Raw genomic sequence first — 17281 nt, forward strand, 5'->3', positions numbered from 1 at the left:
TTGTGCAATTCCTCAAAGCTGGTAATTAGTTGTTCAAAGCACTCTGCCTTTGATTAAAGTTTGTCCAATTTATGGCAGAAGTCCAAAGACTGTTGTAAACTGTGGGACTGCTGTCACAGAAGGTCCTGCCCTGTCCCAGGGGATCTGGGAAATGCAGTCTGCCCAGCGAGACTGGTATTCAGGACATACTGGTGCTGGGGAAAATAATGAGAGGATAATTAGATACTGAGTATCTGAGAATCTCTTGGTTCAACACATCTCACAAAATATATTGCTTTTGGAGTAATTTTAAACTGGTACCAAAATCAGGACTACAAAACCACCCTGGGATTCACCACCATTGTTTTGCTTCCAGATCTACTGCGAGTCCCTGGTGATTGAATTTTATCAGAGAATCCAAAATACCACTTCCTTTTTGAAGGAAGCGAATCTTATACTTAAACACTGCTCTCTAGAATAGCCAGTTTAGCCAATATCATGTCAGATAACATAGAGTAAGAGCTTAGGAAAGGTTATCTATTAATGGAAGTAAACTCTCTATTTGTTTTGAATCAGCCTTCTGAAGATGCAACATGCTGCTTGACAAGTAGACTGCACAGAAGTTACCTGATTTGTCTTATGTGTGGAAGCACTCATTTCTCTTATAACATTTGCCATTAGACTTGCTTAGTAAGGAAACCATTTCAAAGTTACTCAGTGTTGAATTTTGGCTTTCCCCCTTTCTCTTTTCCGAAATTAGAGCTGTAAATTGAGCTATGCAGAAGATATTAAAGTATGCCCTCTGCAGCGTAGCAGGTCACAGAAAGTCACATCTCGGGCTCACACGCCACACAGTAATTGCACCACCACGGCCCTGGGCAGCTTCCAACTGCTCAAAGCCAGGCCCAAGCCGAGCGGCTGATCCTGTACAGCAGCAGGAATGACAAGGCTGTGTCCACAAAGCTGCTAGAGATGACTTATAGAGAGAGATTAAAAAACTAAATATTTATAACTTGACTCAGGAAAAGGTGTTAACTGTCCATTTATATTTAAAGGGCATAAATATCGAGGAGAGAGAGGAATTGTTGCGGAGGTTTACAGAGCATAACTGAAAATAATGGGATGGAGCCATGCCAAAGAGAAGTGCAGGTCTGACCCTGATTTTCAAATACAGGCAAGACTCCCACTTAGACCCACAGAACTTCACTGCCAGAGTACTCTGTATCTGGGTTAATTAAGATTTCCCGAAATATTCACTGAAATCTGTGCTCGCTGACGAAGGGCACCAACAATGCATTTCACTGAGATCATTTGCTCTCTGAGAGCATTTTCAAAGGGCTGACTCATCTCGTCTTGTTTCGCCCCGGTCTGTGCTGGGAGTGCTTTGAAATATGGAAGCGTGCAATAGAGACGCTCTCTCCTGCAGATGCCTGACCAGAAACCCAGGGGAATGAAAGACCTTTTTCCATGAAATACATATCAACACACACCCCTACAGTGCGGGGGAAATCTGAATGTGCTGTTTGATCTTTTTCAATACAGATTAGTGGATAACAGTGACCCCCGCTCTCTATGAACATCAAATAAGAAGTGTGCAAACATGGTCAGCAACCATATTTTACACGTATTTTACAGAGGAACTGTAGCTGGGTGGACACCTGCAAGAAGACAGCAGAAAAGTAATGGGGTGTTGACTGAGGTACTCAGTTCTCGGGCTCACTACATCCCACAGGGGGGAACTGTGTAATGTTATCTAATTTGAGCAGCCTGGTCTAGTGGGAGGTGTCCCTGCCCAGGGCAGGGGGAAGGAACTAGATGATCTTTAAGGTCCCTTCCAACCCAAACCATTCTGTGATTCTATGAATTTCCTAGAATTCGTCCTTAACAAAGAAATGGTCACTCTAAAGAACAAACAACAGAATTTAATCGACTCAAAATAGGCAACAGAATTAGAAAGGTTTATAAGGACAAGGGTGACAGGAAAGAAAAAAAAAAAAAAACAACAAAAAAATTTAATTTTCTCCTATCCAAAACCGAATGCAACAGGCTTTAGAGATCGGGCAAACTTCCAAGCGTTGTCTAACCCAACAACGATCAGCTCAACACAGGAGAAGGAATCACTGAGATGCTCCAGCTTTGCTTTCATACCACACAGTTTTTCTTGGTGATACATTTACCTTCAAACTCCCCCACTCTCTCATGGATTGATTAATTCTTAACTAATTCAAAAGAACATTCCACTTCCTCCTCCCAAAGCATTAGTTGGTCTCAACTCTTTTAAGGTGCTAATAAATTTCTGTTAGGCCAAGTGCCATTCCCCGGTCTTGACTAAATTATTAACGGGCTGTAAACTGAGAGCAAAAAAAATGCTTTTCAATTTGGTGAGGCAAAGTTTAGTACTTCCATACGCTGTGCTTATATTTAAGAGACATATCAACAAATAAACTTGCCTGAAGCATGTTGATAAATGCACAAAGCTCGTTGACACTTCTCAACTCAGATCAAATACAACAAAAAACAACTGCTTTGGGGCAAACATCTCAGGGATACAGAGACAGACATCCAGAAGATCTAGAAAAACTACACAGAATGAGGAAATCATGTTTTGTCATGATAATTGTGTCATAGTGGCAATTTATTCACCTGCTAAACTGTTTACGGCTCTAACTAACAAGCAGAGAAGAAATATCACAGACCTATATAAAGAAAAATTATGAAGATCTGCACACCCCGGTAACAGAGGGAGATGGTTACAGCAAGAAACAAGTTACTGATGAGATACTTGAACACACAAAAGATGATACACTCCAGCCACGGAACGGAACGGATGCATCTTCTCTTAAGGCCTGTCTGCTTAAGATAAAAAATATAAATGGATTGAATTGTGGGGTTAAATTCAGCTGAGAGTTGAAAGCAGGAAAAAGAAGCTGATGTTTTACATGCATGAGCCTGTCTAAAGAAGAATTTACCTGTCGTCTGAGACTTCACAGACAGGCTGCCTTACAGCCACACTTCCCAGCCACAAGACATAACACTTTGCTTGGTGTAGCGTGTTTGTCTTTTCACTGTCAAACATTTTCCCAATAGCAAAATATTGCATTTATTAGAGAGCAAAGCACTGGTGATCCAGACACTCCTAACAGCTTGAGCGAATGTGTAGCTATGCTCAGTGTTTTCCATTTTTACAGGAAATAACATTATGACTGAACTAAAAAGCAGATGGGCAGTAATCTGACAGTTTTCAAACATCACAGATACGTATCTGTTGGTTGTAAGGAAGCTGCCATTGCTTTGGCATACAGGAGACAGTGGCACAGAAAACATTTTCTTCCATATGCTATTTTCCACCTTTTTTAATAGTGATAATTTCAGACAAAGATGAAGAGATGGTGAAAAGAGGTCTGAAATGCAGGCACCCACCTGAAGACAAAGCTGAGCTAGCAGGATTAGCAAATCTAACAAAACCAGAGGCTACCTGATTTTGTACTACTGAGGAGAGTTTACGTCCTCCATCAGAAAGAAAGGGGCTATCGAAAGATGTGTGGCATTCTTATTACGTCTTCAACATTGTGAGAGAAACTTGCACCAGGAGCACAAGGTGCCGGTTTCATTCTCCTCAGAAGCCTAGAAGTGATGCTGCCAGCTAAATATACGTTATCCCAGTATAGGAAGCCTTTTTATCCTCAGAAACTTTGGTTTAACCCTTGTACCCTTGTGACTAGGACTAAAATTCTGTAACATCTAAACTATGCTCGAGAAGGCCACAGATATTTGCAATTTTACATTGCCACAAACACCAGAAAAAGTGCTTCAGAACAAAACAGGTTTGTCTCTGGGTTTGGCAAGAACTGAGCTGTTCCTCTGTTCATGGTGTGGCACTTAATATAGATCTGCACACTGATGAGACGTTATTTTAAAAGCCTGTGTACTCCTCCATATATAAATGACTACCAAGCACTCAACTTCCACCCCAGGGAAGGGAATGTTTGGAGAACAGATGGTGAAATGGGGTTCCTATGTAAATCTTCAGTTTTTTACATAAATTACTTCACAGAAATCTCAAGACATGCTCTGTCTTTTAGACACTTCTTAGTGCCAGAATCGTGTTACGGACTTCAGAAATAGGTGGGTTATCCAGACACCCTGATGATGTACGCGTTTCCATCCTCAGTACAAGCATCAGCAGTACAGAGAAACATAAAACAGGGAGAATTCTTATGTCAGGATGTTTTTCTGACACAAGGGAGACGTTACTATGGGAAAAGGAACAATGAGAAATAATGTAAAACAATACAAGACAAACAAATCACCTGAAAACAATAAAAAAAAAAAAGCCAAGCCCCGTTTTTCTCCTCCACAGTCTGTTTCACAATAAATTTAAGCCATTTAACTCCAAAGCACTAAGCATCTCTACTTCAGGTGGTAAGTCATTTGGTTCCATTTTGTTTCAGGGGAGGGAAGCTTCTTTCTCAGCTACTAAATTGCAGTGGAAAACCAAGAGCAGTCTGAGGTTTCCTCCGGGTTTTTAACTGAAGTTGGTTACTTTATATTTCAACTTAAGGTTACAGGCTAAAACATTTCCACTGCTGCATTACTGCTCACGCAGTGCCCATGAGAGCCGTATCAGTATGATTTTTCACCTAGAGAGGCCTCGGGGAGTTGACTGGCGTTTCAAGGACCAGCACGGCTGAGGCTGCTTAGAGGAGATTTAAAGCACCCTGTTCTCCAGCACCTTGCATCATAGCGGTGCTTTCAAGCCCACGCCTGCCAAATATATAAATCTACAGAAGGAAATGCATGAAATTTTGACTCTGTGGCTAAAGCTGAGCAAACAGTTCTGTCAATTAAACACAGAAGTCATATTTCATTTCATTCAAAATCAGAGAAGTCTTTACACATGAACATGAGCACAATCAGTTCCCCGGCCCGCGGGTACTTGGAGAACTACAGCAAAAGAAAAAGTGCAGTAAACAGAACTACAGTTAAACTACCATGGCTGCTTTATCTAGGCTAATGAGTACCATTTGGGTTCCAGAACTGAAAGGTTTAAAAAAAAAAAAAAGTATACTTTTAATCTTAGAACTTTACAACTTTATTTTCTTCCCCTCCCAACCACATTAGCAATTTCTTTTGCAAAAGCGCCTGGTAAGCTCAATTAATCATTAAAAATACCTTTTCGGTCACATCAAACTCACTTAAATGTCTCGCCTTGTGCTGTGCCTAATCAAGTAGGCAAGACCGAAAGTGAAGGTGCCCCCTGCACCCTGCAAGACTCCTCTACTAATCCCAGGACACCAAACAAATACATTTAAGAATATATTTTAAAATGTATTTTTAAAATGTGCTACGGTTCTGCACTCTAGTCACTCAAGAGCAGCACAAAGACCCTGAACAAGCAGAATTCTCTTTATAAATAAACGTAGCCCAGCCTTTATAAATACTGATTTGATATTAAACATAAGAAATAAACTTACTCATTTTGCATACTAAAATTGCAAATATCTCAAAAGCAGGAATCCTCTCCACCCCTTCTCTGTTGAATTTGCTTGTTGCTTTTCCATTGGTGGTATCCCAATGACCTGCCTGATCTAACCACAAGCCTCTCCTTCCTACACTCATCCAAGAGCAATAGCTTCTGACTTGTTCCCTTTCTCTACTGAAACAATGACAAGGAGGATTTCGACATCAACATAAAGGTATAAATCACAAACTCAAGGCTGTCACAATAAATTTCAGAGTGCAATACCGCAATCAATCCTCAGAGCACAGCCCACCAGGTGAGCTGGAGTAGATGCTTCCCATAACAATTCTCTTTCATATAAAGGACTTCCACATATACATATTTCCCAACGCTCCTTGTTTCACAGCCTACCACAGTCTAAATCCACGGTGCAGCTTTCTACAGACACCAGACAAACCAGTTACTGCTGAAGATAACTGCCAATCCTAGCCTTCTGGGGTTTAGGATTCATTTTGTTTTAAGGCAGAATATTTTTCTTTGTATATCATCATTAGCCTGAGGGCAACAAAGGAATACTACTCATTATGTGAGGCTTACAGAAGAGGTATATTTTTAAAAATGAAATTCCAAAGCCTGATGAAATCTACCATAGTGCCGAGTTCTGAGATACGCTAGGGTAAACGACGGCTATATACAGGCAGCCTTTTCAAAAGCACTCATTTTTGACTTACCTCCTAAAACCCTCAGCATCGTTTCTGCAGCCAATGTAAGGACAATGTGACCCGAATATTAATTTTTACTTCAGTGTATTTGCAGGTTATTTTTTGTTTATTTCTTTAAATTGGTGCTTCTTTCCAAAATGGTACTTCTAACTTAGACTACATCAGATGTGTATTTTTAAGGGTTTATATTTGATTTGTCAGTATTCATATTCACATCGAATAACTTTTTATCTGCTTACATCTAAAAACCCTTGAAAGACGCATTTATACATTTCAAACAGAAATGTTGAAATACAAGCCTGCTTTTTATTGTAATGAGACACGACGGATGGTATTTCCACATCCCACCCCTCTTCCATTAATAGTTCCAGAGTTCCTTAAAATAGGAGAACTACTACACAGCCTTACACTACCGCATATTTATTCCATTGATAATGTGCAATGTGCCTGGTTCAAAGTGATGCTTATTGCTCTCGGAGGCAATGAATAAATTGTTTGAGGAGCGTGGAGACTGCTCCTTGTGCAGAACTCCCCAAGCCAAGGTTGATGAGGCCATCTAAGGAATGTGGAGGGGGACTACAGCTGGGTACCTAAGGTATGAGCTCAGGACGTCGTCTATGAAAAGGCACAGAAATATCGCATGTCATGACACAGTCGATGGTACACACATACATTAGAGACTGATCAACTGCTGCAGAGGAAAAGAATCTGCTCACCCAGGCTTTGGAAACCAAACTGATTTCAAAGGCCAAAAATGTCAGGTTGGAATCAAAAGGCTTGGAAAGGATCAAAGCGTAACCCTTCAGTGGTGAATTATTTGTTCTATACCAGGATAGTGCAGGATGCAAGCTAAGGTATAAAACTGGTAACTAGAAGGTGCTCAAAAGTGGATGTGACTGAAAATTGAGGATGTTATGTCTAGTATGGACAAAGAGACAGGTGAGCACGACCAAAACCATCGTAAACTTTCTGAAGAAAAAATTACAGCAGCTACTACAAAACTGTAGGTCATTCAGAGACAGAAATATTTCATATGTGAATCTAGTACCACATTTTGCCACCACCTCAAATCTCAGCTTCACTCCAGAAGTGAGGCACTCGCTCGCATGGGAAAATACTCCCTTGGTATTTCATCCTCAACATGTTAGTGGTGTTATAGCTGTAAAGAACATATGGCCCCTTTCCTCAGTTGATAAAAAACCATCCTAACATCAGTCAACAGAAGCAGAGAGGAAAGGAAAAAAGCCAAGCAGAAGAAGTTTCTTGGCATTCATATAAAATTTTGCTGGCTGATCTGAACAGTAATTGAAATGAGATAACCAAATGCACAAAATCTAGAGTGGCGCAGAACTAATCAATGAATGTGAGGAGAGTGAGTAGCTTTTACAGTGTCCAGCTGAAATAAGAAAAAATCTGTATTTGGAAAAGGAACAACTTTAAGCTTCACAAATGACTGCAAGAGAACATGCCTTGTGTTCCATTTTCTGTATATGGATCATCAATATCTGTCCTGAAAATAGCACTGATCTGAACAGATACCACAACATGGGCATACAGAAATATTGCAAGATTTTTGTTACTGGTACATGAACAGGAACCAGAGATTAGGACAACAGAATCCTTCATAGTATGGACTTCTAAAGAAGCCACTGTTTGATTTACGCAGACAACACTTCAAAAGAAAGCCAACACCAGAATTCAATGAGAGGTGAATTTAATTGTTCCTGGAGACAATGGGAGAAGAAAAGAGAGGAAGAAAAATTCAAAGGAAATAATGTTCAGCTCTGACACAATAAACATGACACCATCTCAATGGAGTCTGCTCATTCCAGTGCAAGGAAGCTTGCAAGGTTAAGAGGTTTCTTACTGCTAGCAGGAGTTGTCACAGAGCAAGGGTTAGGTAGGAAGCAAGCATGCCAGTCCAAGAGCAGTATCTTACTGACTTATAGCAAGATCCTATTGCCAGGTGATTAACAAAAGCTAATCAGTTTGGAGCAATCCACAAAGTAAGCTTTTCAGCGTGCAACCTGTTAACTTGGCTCTATTCAAAAGGAGGCACTGGAATTTTTATATCTGGGAATCTATCATAATTAAAGAACTCTCATTTAAACGATCGATGAAAAAACATTCAAAAGGATAACATGGATTTTTATAATATCAGCGCCATGCATATTTCATATTATCTCCACCCAATCTTGGTTTAAGGCTGAACTGGAGAAACAGTATCCCACATAATAATTCTCAATAAAACCTATTTGTTTTGTGGCATTCACATCCAACATAAACAGTAAGGTTGCATTGTGTCTGCATAGCATATCGATCTGCAATTATATTATCCATTCCATTTTCATTTTAATTTAAAGTATTAGAGCTCAAAAATAAAGACAACACTCTGACCTGGTTAACAGGCTGGGACAGCTTGAAGAAGGCTTACTTTGTTCGCTTACATTCCCAAACTGAACCGTTCAAACAGACCAATCCAGACTTACCTGCAAGAAAACAGAATACAAATTTTGGGTTACAGCTTCAAACTTAACAAAAATCTGTCACTGAGAAGTGAAAATAAATAATGGATCCCTGAAAAAATTTCACAGTACTTAGAGTTAAAATAACTTTTTGCAGTATAATGAATTATTTATTTAACTGTATTTTTTTTTCCTTGCCCTTAAATAATTAAGATGGCCTTTTTCATCCTGATAATTTAATTACCAAAGGTTGCATTGCCAAAGGGCAAAACATAGTATCTGTTGACTTTCTTCTTCTTACAAAGCCCTGTTTTGTCTGTTCATATAGTCTTGCCCCCCACCCCCAGCTCTCCCTTCCCCTGCTGCTTCACAACGCAACCGAGTATTTCAGCATTGCTTAAAACAACACGACTGAGTGCGAGGACTAGGAAAGATGAGGTTTGTACACTTTAAAATGAGCTTTTAAATAGAAGAAAAGTAACAAGCCACCAGCCACACGGCGAACTTCTGTGTCTGCAATGGAAGCAAGCGCTTGGACCCTAACCTAGGGAGTGAAGCCAGCTGAGCTTTTACAGCAGCGTCCTTACATCAGTCTCCCAGCTGTTTTCTTCACAGAAGGAAACTTGGGTGAAAACCGTTTGAGAAACACTTTTTCCACTTGCCAAAGCACAGTGAATTCATTAATGGCAGTTTAATAAGCATCATGAGCAGGGACTCTCCCATGATGGGTGACAGGCTGCCATGTCCACCTCAGAGTGCTCCACGCAGTATATTCCACCCCGGGTTTCATAGGTTTCTAACACCACTGGCTGCCCAATCCATCGATATGATCCAGACGCCAAACGACAGCATGCTCCTTTATAAACCCGAAGGATGATACCACCACAAACAGCTCTCCCACACACAAGGTCTCCACTCCCCTTCACCCCACAGCCCCAGGTGCTGTGATACGCATTCCCCAGCACAAGCGACAGCAGCTGCTCCGCAGCTCCCACCCAGCAGCTCTGGGGCCGCATCCACCACTGCACACCTCTGTAGCTGTTCACAGTAAAACCTAAGGAGATCTTTTGCCATCCCCAGTGTCAGTGTATTTTGACAGCTCTGTAGGAAACATCAGCCTATTTTTCAGATGGGAGACTTTCCTACTACCTTCCTACCAGTACACAGGATCTGACTATCCAGAGTGTGTTTGTCTTCCCACAGCAGATGGGCACGCCTGGTCTCCTTTCTTCTCCTCCTCCTCCTGCCCAGGAGACAAGCCCTGCAGGGAGGCAGGAAGGAGTCCACAGTTTTTCAGCTCAGAATTGGTGGGGGAACACAGGTACCTGACCTGGGGGTCTGTCTCAGTGGGGGCAGTGGGATCTGCCAGGAGCCACCACCCAGGGGACAGCAATCCCATCACTGAAATGAGAAGGTACAGGTAGTCCAAGAAATGCTCCTCATCTGAAAACTCAATGTTTACGTAAAAAGATCCCGCCAAAAAATGACTTCCAGGCTCGGCACGCTGCCCCTCAGATGATATTACAGCCCCAGGCACCCAGTACTCAGTATGTCAGAAAGGAAGAGTGGCAGTTCTTGCCAGGTACACGTTACGTGGTACGCTCCAAGGATATTTTCACGCCATGAGGACCGCTTGTAATGTGAGGCTGCTCCTATCTATCTATAGAAGGCCTCATCTGCTCGATCTCCCTCGTCAGGTGGCCTGTAGCAGACCCCCACTGTAACGTCACCTCTCCCTGCCCTCCCTTTAATCCTGACCCATAAGCTTTTAGTCCACTCTTCATCCGTCCCCAGGCAGAGCTCGATAGACTCCAGCTGGTCATTGACATACAGGATGACACCCCCTCCTCATCTCCCCTGCCTGTGCTTCCTGAAGAGCCTGTATGCCTCCATTCCAACACGCCGGTCACAGGAGCCATCCCACCACATCTCCATGACGCCAATAAGATCACAGCCCTGCAGGCGCGCGCACGTCTCTAACTCCTCTTGTTCATTCCCTGTGCTACGTGTGTCTGCATAGAGGCATTTACATTGGGCCCCGATGAAGGTGACTTACCAACACCACGATGAAGACAGCACTGCCCTCTCTAACCATCGATCGAGTTAGATTTATCTACTTTAACATTTTACCACCACACTGCTGATTCAGGCACTAGCGTCAAGGGGCTGCTGGAAAAGGCCGGTTGGAACTGCAGGGTCCGACACGGTCTCTCCAACACGTTAGAGCTGGCAGAGCCGTGCTGAGACGCGCACAGCACCACTGAACACACCAACACACCGGGGCTGTATTTAAACACTCCTGGAGGACCTAACCCGAATAAGTAACCGGGAACAAAAATCCAATATAAATCTAAAAGGAACCTTATCCCCACCTGGTGGCGTTGATATAATTGTCAAGAAACAAAAGCAGCGAGCCAGCAGTCAGCCTGAGCTCGGAAATACCATTTCCTCCAAACTGCATTTCAATCCTACTATAATGGAAATACGCTATTCGGTATTTGTCAAACGCTGACAGTTAATGGCAGATGCAGTTAAAAAATGCTCAGATTCCTGGCCTCCGAACTTAACGAAAGACTTACCAATCTTTTAAACAGAAAAGCGCCGCTGCGGCTTTCCCTGTTCAATCTGCACCTTTCCCATGCTCTCAGTGTTACAGCCGCCTTCCTTTACCTTGGGGGCTTGATTTAATGCTGGGAGATGGTGGGATACTGCTGCCCTCTGCTGTCACTGGCTCATACAGACACAAACCCTGCGCTCTGTACCCAGGAATAAAAGTCATTAACGTTGCAGGAGGAAAAAGAAAAATAGCGATAACTACAGAAATTTAGGTTTATCTCTACGAGGAATTTTCCTCCTTTCCTGGTGAATAAATGGCTCCAATGTGTGCTTTACTCACTTTGCACATTAACACTCAAAATTTCAAAGGGACTATTTGGGCAATTCTACGATAACCTTATGTTGCTGCACAAGTAAACTTTGATGCTTGTATGTGCAATACTTGAAGAATCTCGTCTTCCCTCCTACAGGAATTTGCATTTGTGGCCCAATCCCCAATGCCCACACAACAGCAAACATGCCACAGCGGATGGCAGCAAAGGGAGGAGAACTTGCGATGGGTTTCTAGCGTACGCACTGTTCTGCACCTACTGGGGCAAGAGCAGAGGCCGCCCGCTCGCCCAGCCCAGCGCAGGGTGACACTCACTGACGGCGCCGAGAGGGTGCTGTGCCCCCGCACAGGGCTCAGCGTAGCCTGACAGGGGCGGCAGGCAGAGAGGAATGGGGAAGTAAGAGCCAAGGAAGCAGCAGGCAGGAGCAGCCAGGGCCTTTCTCTTTTTGTTGTTGTTTCATTTTATTTATTTTCCCAATCCCCACCCAGTGCCATGACAGGAAACAGCTAAAAGGCAGAGCTGAGCCCCAGCCTAGTTCTGGGTGCCACCAAGCCGGAGCAGCCGAGGCTGGCTAGCCTGTGGCCCAGGCAGACGCCAGCTCCAGCCAAGAGCATCCTTTAAGGCTTGTTTCATACCACAACCTTGCCAGGCTCAAACTCAAAGCATTTAAAACCTTCATTCAAATGAAGTCAATGGATGTTAAAACATGCAAATATAGTCATAAGCATTCCATCGGATTTGCATTATTGAATTTCTGCCCTTAAACAAAACTGCTGGCGATGGGGTGCTGAGAGGTGATAAGAACATCACAGTGCCTGTCCCAGCCACAGGACACCTCCGGGACCGTGCCTGGCCCTGGCAGGAGCAGGATTTAAGTCAGAGCCTCTTCTAGTGAGTACAGAAGGGTGATGGTCACTGAGAAGAAAGGACTATGATAAAAGACAAAGGGGGTATAATAGAGGGTGCGATGAAATGTAAGAAGCGTTGGTTTGATGTGGATGTGTACTAGATCAGGCTGAAAGGAGAGGAAAGGATAGCTCTGAAAATGAGGGTGTAGGAAGAAGACAAAGATATGACGTCCCGACTGAAAAAAAGGAAATGCACCAAGAGGCCATTTGTGCCAGCAGCTGGCACCATCCACAAGGTGGTGCCTTTATGGCTTTTGCTCCTCGTCCTCTTTTGTCTAGCACAGCACTGGAATGACAGCCAAGCCAGAACCATTACAAATATTCGTCGGTCCCTTCCTAAGCGACCTCTCTCCTTTTGGGAGAACAGAAGATTACGTGAGGTAAGGGCAAGACAAGGTGCTTAAACACAACGGTTACCTGCGGACCAATTGTTGGAGAAGAAATAGACTTTTTAACCTGAAGTCAAAGGATGGCAGTGCATTGCCTTCTGGCTAAAATCAGCCACAGCAGATGTTTTGAACTTACCGTCTTATATTAACATAAAGCATATACTTAGAGTCAACAGGGACTCCCTGATAACTGCCAAAATTATAGGCGCTGTTTTGCTAAATATTGCCGCTTTGGAAAATTACACCCTTAACACTCAAGCCTTCTTTCTGTTTTTATACCCAGTTTAGGAAAGTAACTCAAAACCGAAGCACCTACTGAGATACATATTTCTCTCCTGAGCGGTGGGGGCCTCCCTTTATGTGAGCAGCACCCAGGTGATGGGCTTATTCTGACTTGGCGATACGCTCCCTGCATTCCACAGTTTTTAGGAGGAAAGCAAGAAAACTAAAAACTCCTCGTTATTAGAAAGTCTGCTTTACAGACCACTAAGACATCTTCTCCCAGGTACAAAGAAAGCATTGGGAGAAGGGCTTAGTTTTTTTTCCCAGCATAATCCACTTTGTAGGTACTTTCTTAACAGCTTCTCCCTGTTTATCACTAAATTGACAATCCCATGAAAGAAATCATAACCCTGAAGCTAAAGCAGCTTTGCATTCTCAGGATTGTTTAATGACAAACTAGAGTGATATAGACACCTTTTGGAGTAAATTACGAAACGTTTGCCAGTGGCATAGGCAGGCACCAGGCCTCCAGACCACAGAAACAATAAATAATTAGTCTGCAGCAAACATGTTAAATACTTGGCCAGTGTTTTGTATTTACACTATCAATTTCTTTGCATTTCCCAAGAAAACTTGTCATCCTGTGACCATCTCCTTTCACGCTTACACCTCCTGAGGATATAAGACTGTTACCTTAGCTATAGATACACATGATGATGTGGTATTTTCATACCCAGTACGTGTATATGCAAACCATGTTTGGCCATCGCCAGAAGGATTCAAGACCTTGTGCCAGCTGCTCCGGCACATGAAAAAGGAAGCAGATCCCAGCTAGACAGTCCACCTCAGGGAGCTTGTGTCACACCAGAGACACAGAGACCAACAGCTGATGTCTCGCAGGTCCCCCGTCAAGTCCTCTTTGGTGGCAGTTACTGCACAGTGAAGTTAACGAACCAGGGCCCCCAGATCTGTTGTGTGATGTAAGCTCAGAATAAGGCAGCAAGGCCCCCCACCAAGAACATCCCAGCTTTTATGCAAGCACAGCAAACCAGTTTCTTCCTTGCCTGACTCCTACAGAATTAACCACTCTCAACTTACAGGAAACGAGGGAAATGTTGTCATTTATGTCTGACCTCTAACACAGCCGATGAACTAAACATCTTGAGCCGTGAGGGCACTCTGCAGAGCAGGAATGCAGAAAAAACAGCCTGGAGCCCAGGAACTACCCAGTTAAAAGGGCACAGACAGGGAGATGGACACCCAGTTCATCTTCGCGTTACTGATAGCCCACTGCACCAGTGGCAAGTTGTCATAGTGCAAATTCTGCAGGATGGGTTATATTCCACATGGTTAACCCCATTTAGAAAAGCGTTCAGGCATATGGGTATTCCCCTCTCTATTCAGAGCACTCAAGGATGTACTTGGCTTTCGAGCTGATGACATCTAAGCACACGCCTAATTACTGATTTGAAAAAAGTCTGGAGATGCTGCAGTGATGGATAACACAGAAAACCCTAAGCGAAAGCAAGATCTTCTGAAAAGCGAGTGGCTAAATTGAATGAGCTACACCCCCTGTAACTGCTAGGTCAGAGCATTTTGCAGGCTACCCATCTGTAAATTAACACGTTTCCACCAAAGCCATACAGCTCCTAGCTTTATGGCATTTAAAGGCTGTCCTTAATATTGCTTTTATGCAACTAATGCAACAACAAACCAAGTCTTTTCATTATCAGCCTATAATTTACAACCAGTAGAGACATAAGTGGTTGGAGACTGCAGTCCCTGCAACCACTACCTTCACCCGTTCCTTACGCCAGGGAAACTCCTCCTCCTTAGAGAGGATGGGGCGAAAGGAGGGAAAGGAAATTCCTTACAAGCCCAGTGAAATCCATATAATTGAAATGTGCCTGCAACATATTTTTGCATCAACAACAAATATTACAGCATGAAACACTTCATAAAAGCATGAAAATGCATCTGGGGAGCTCTGGAGATGGAGTCCCTCAGGTCTTTGGCTGTACCAAAGAATAGACGGGGCAAGGCCAAGGCTGTACCACCAGCTTTTCATTTACTCTAGTCATTCTCTCACAATATATATGGCAACAATTAATTGCTTTTTCAGAAGCCCCAAACAATGTGACTTTCTGTTACAGAAGAGTTAAAGGTGAGTTTTGTCTAACCATCTCAGACATTATTTTTGCAACTGAGGAGACTCCAGTCACAGAGACAAGAAATAATAACTAGTTACCTGATGATTTTCATGTTTTGTTTTGTTTTTTAAATTGATAAGCAACGTTAAAAAAGGACAAACAACAGCGTAAACCCCCTCAGCTTTTTCCTTTACCCAGATACCAAGCGCAGTCCAATCTACAGTGATGTTTGTGCTTCTGAGAGACTGGGAAATCCTCCTTTGAGTACATTGCTCCCTTGGTTTTGTATGATGGTTAAAAAAAGCTTAATAAGCAGCCTGAGATTTCTTACTTGCCATTTTTCCATTTCCTGTGTTATCACAGGCAGTTGGCATAGCAGCTGATAATCTTAACAGAGTGAGAGAAACATTTTTATAGAGAGACTTACAGGAATTAACCTATCTCCAGTGAATTCATTTCCCCTTTGAGTTTTTCTACAATCTCAAAGGCCATCCCCATTTCACACTCTCGGGCGGCTCAGATGATGTAAAGTGTTCTGTCATAATAGCATCAAAGTGAGAAAAAGTATTACATCTCCTCTCGGGTACATAGATGTTTAAAGTTCAGGAATTTGCAGTATATGTGAAGTTTCCGGGGTTTTAATTTCCTTTTTTTTTTTTTTTTAAATTACCGTATAGCAGCTAAATCCTTCCTCAATTTTGCGTGGTTTGTCCAGCCTCCTGTCAGTAAGATTACTTCACAACACACTATAGATACAATTCAAGGCACCAAAGACCGCGGCCATCCCAGTGCTCCTCACTCGCAACCGGTGTAAGGCACCCGGTGTCCCTCTTGCCTGCGAATCCTGGGGCGTCCTCATCCATGCTGCCATCCTGCCGACACATGGACATGGCCCAGCAAAACACCTGCTGTGCCTCGGGTGGAGTAGAATTATGCCGGGGGTGGAAACTTAGCACAGATTTCTCCACCTAAAAGGCAACTGCAGTCCTGTGGATGGCTAGCTGCAATTAGTAAAAACAACAGGATGACCATGAGCCAGCCATGTGCCCTCGTGGCCAAGAAGGCCGATGGCATCCTGGGGTGCATCAAGAAGAGTGTGGCCAGCAGGTCAAGGGAGGTCATCCTCCCCCTCTGCTCTGCCCTGGGGAGGCCGCATCTGGAGTGCTGTGTCCAGTTCTGGGCTCTCCGGTTCAAGAAGGACAGGGAACTGCTGGAGAGGGGACAGCAAAGGGCTACCAAGATGCTGAGGGGACTGGAACACCTCTCTGATGAAGAAAGGCTGAGGGATTTGGGTCTCTTCAGTCTGGAAAAAAGACGACTGAGGGGGGACCTTATCAACACTTATCAATACTTCAAGGGTGGGTGTCAGGAGGATGGGGCCAGGCTCTTTTCAGTGGTGCCCGGGGACAGGACAAGAGGTAACGGGCACAAACGTGACCATAGGAAGTTCCATCTCAACATGAGGAGGAACTTCTTTGCTGTGAGGGTGGCAGAGCCCTGGCACAGGCTGCCCAGAGAGGTGGTGGAGTCTCCGTCTCTGGAGACATTCCAACCCCGCCTGGAGGCGTTCCTGTGCCACCTGCTCTGGGTGACCCTGCTCTGGCAGGGGGTGGGACTGGATGATCTCCAGAGGTCCCTTCCAACCCCTGCCATCCTGTGATTCTGTGAAACGTGGAAAACAACTTTCTGCTCTGCAAAATGAAGTAATAGCTCTCAAGGACTAACCGTAGCAATTGCTGCAGGAAGGAAATGAGAAAAAAAGCTAGTGCCAGGCAGAGAGCGCGGAGGCAGCTGGCTAACTGAATTAGCAAAACAGCTGCTCCTGAGCACTTCCATTTAAACTGCTGTGTACAAATTAGAAGCCAAAAGATTCCCTTCCTCTCTGCTGTAGTGGGAAATACAGCTCACAAAAATGAAGCGTTGCTTTGCAAGTGACAAAGCCCACTACAATAAAAGGGCAGTAATTTGGAAATCCTACCAGTGTATTACAGCAGTCCACCCACAAAGCTGACTCTGGAGTGAAAGGACTCACTACTCCCATTAGCCTGAAAACATGACATTCGAGCTGTTCTCTGCCCTGCACAGAATTACCAACAC

General features: G+C 43.6%; 1 protein-coding gene across 6 annotated transcripts in view; it reads right to left on the reverse strand.

Annotated features, from left to right (window-relative positions):
• The window catches only part of KCNIP1 (potassium voltage-gated channel interacting protein 1), a 427878-nt gene that overhangs the window by 134233 nt on the left and 276364 nt on the right, over positions 1-17281 (reverse strand). The window contains exon 1 of one of the 6 annotated variants that reach the window (XM_063349049.1): positions 11207-11276. The exons of 4 other annotated variants lie outside the window; for them this stretch is intronic. The gene's annotated coding sequence lies outside the window, so the exon portion shown is untranslated. Of the gene's footprint in view, positions 1-8559; positions 8652-11206; positions 11277-17281 lie in introns of those variants that run through there. One more of the 6 variants, XM_063349047.1, reaches the window with a different exon arrangement.

The sequence above is a fragment of the Chroicocephalus ridibundus genome, chromosome 11, assembly GCF_963924245.1.
Source record: "Chroicocephalus ridibundus chromosome 11, bChrRid1.1, whole genome shotgun sequence".
Lineage (NCBI taxonomy): Eukaryota > Metazoa > Chordata > Aves > Charadriiformes > Laridae > Chroicocephalus > Chroicocephalus ridibundus.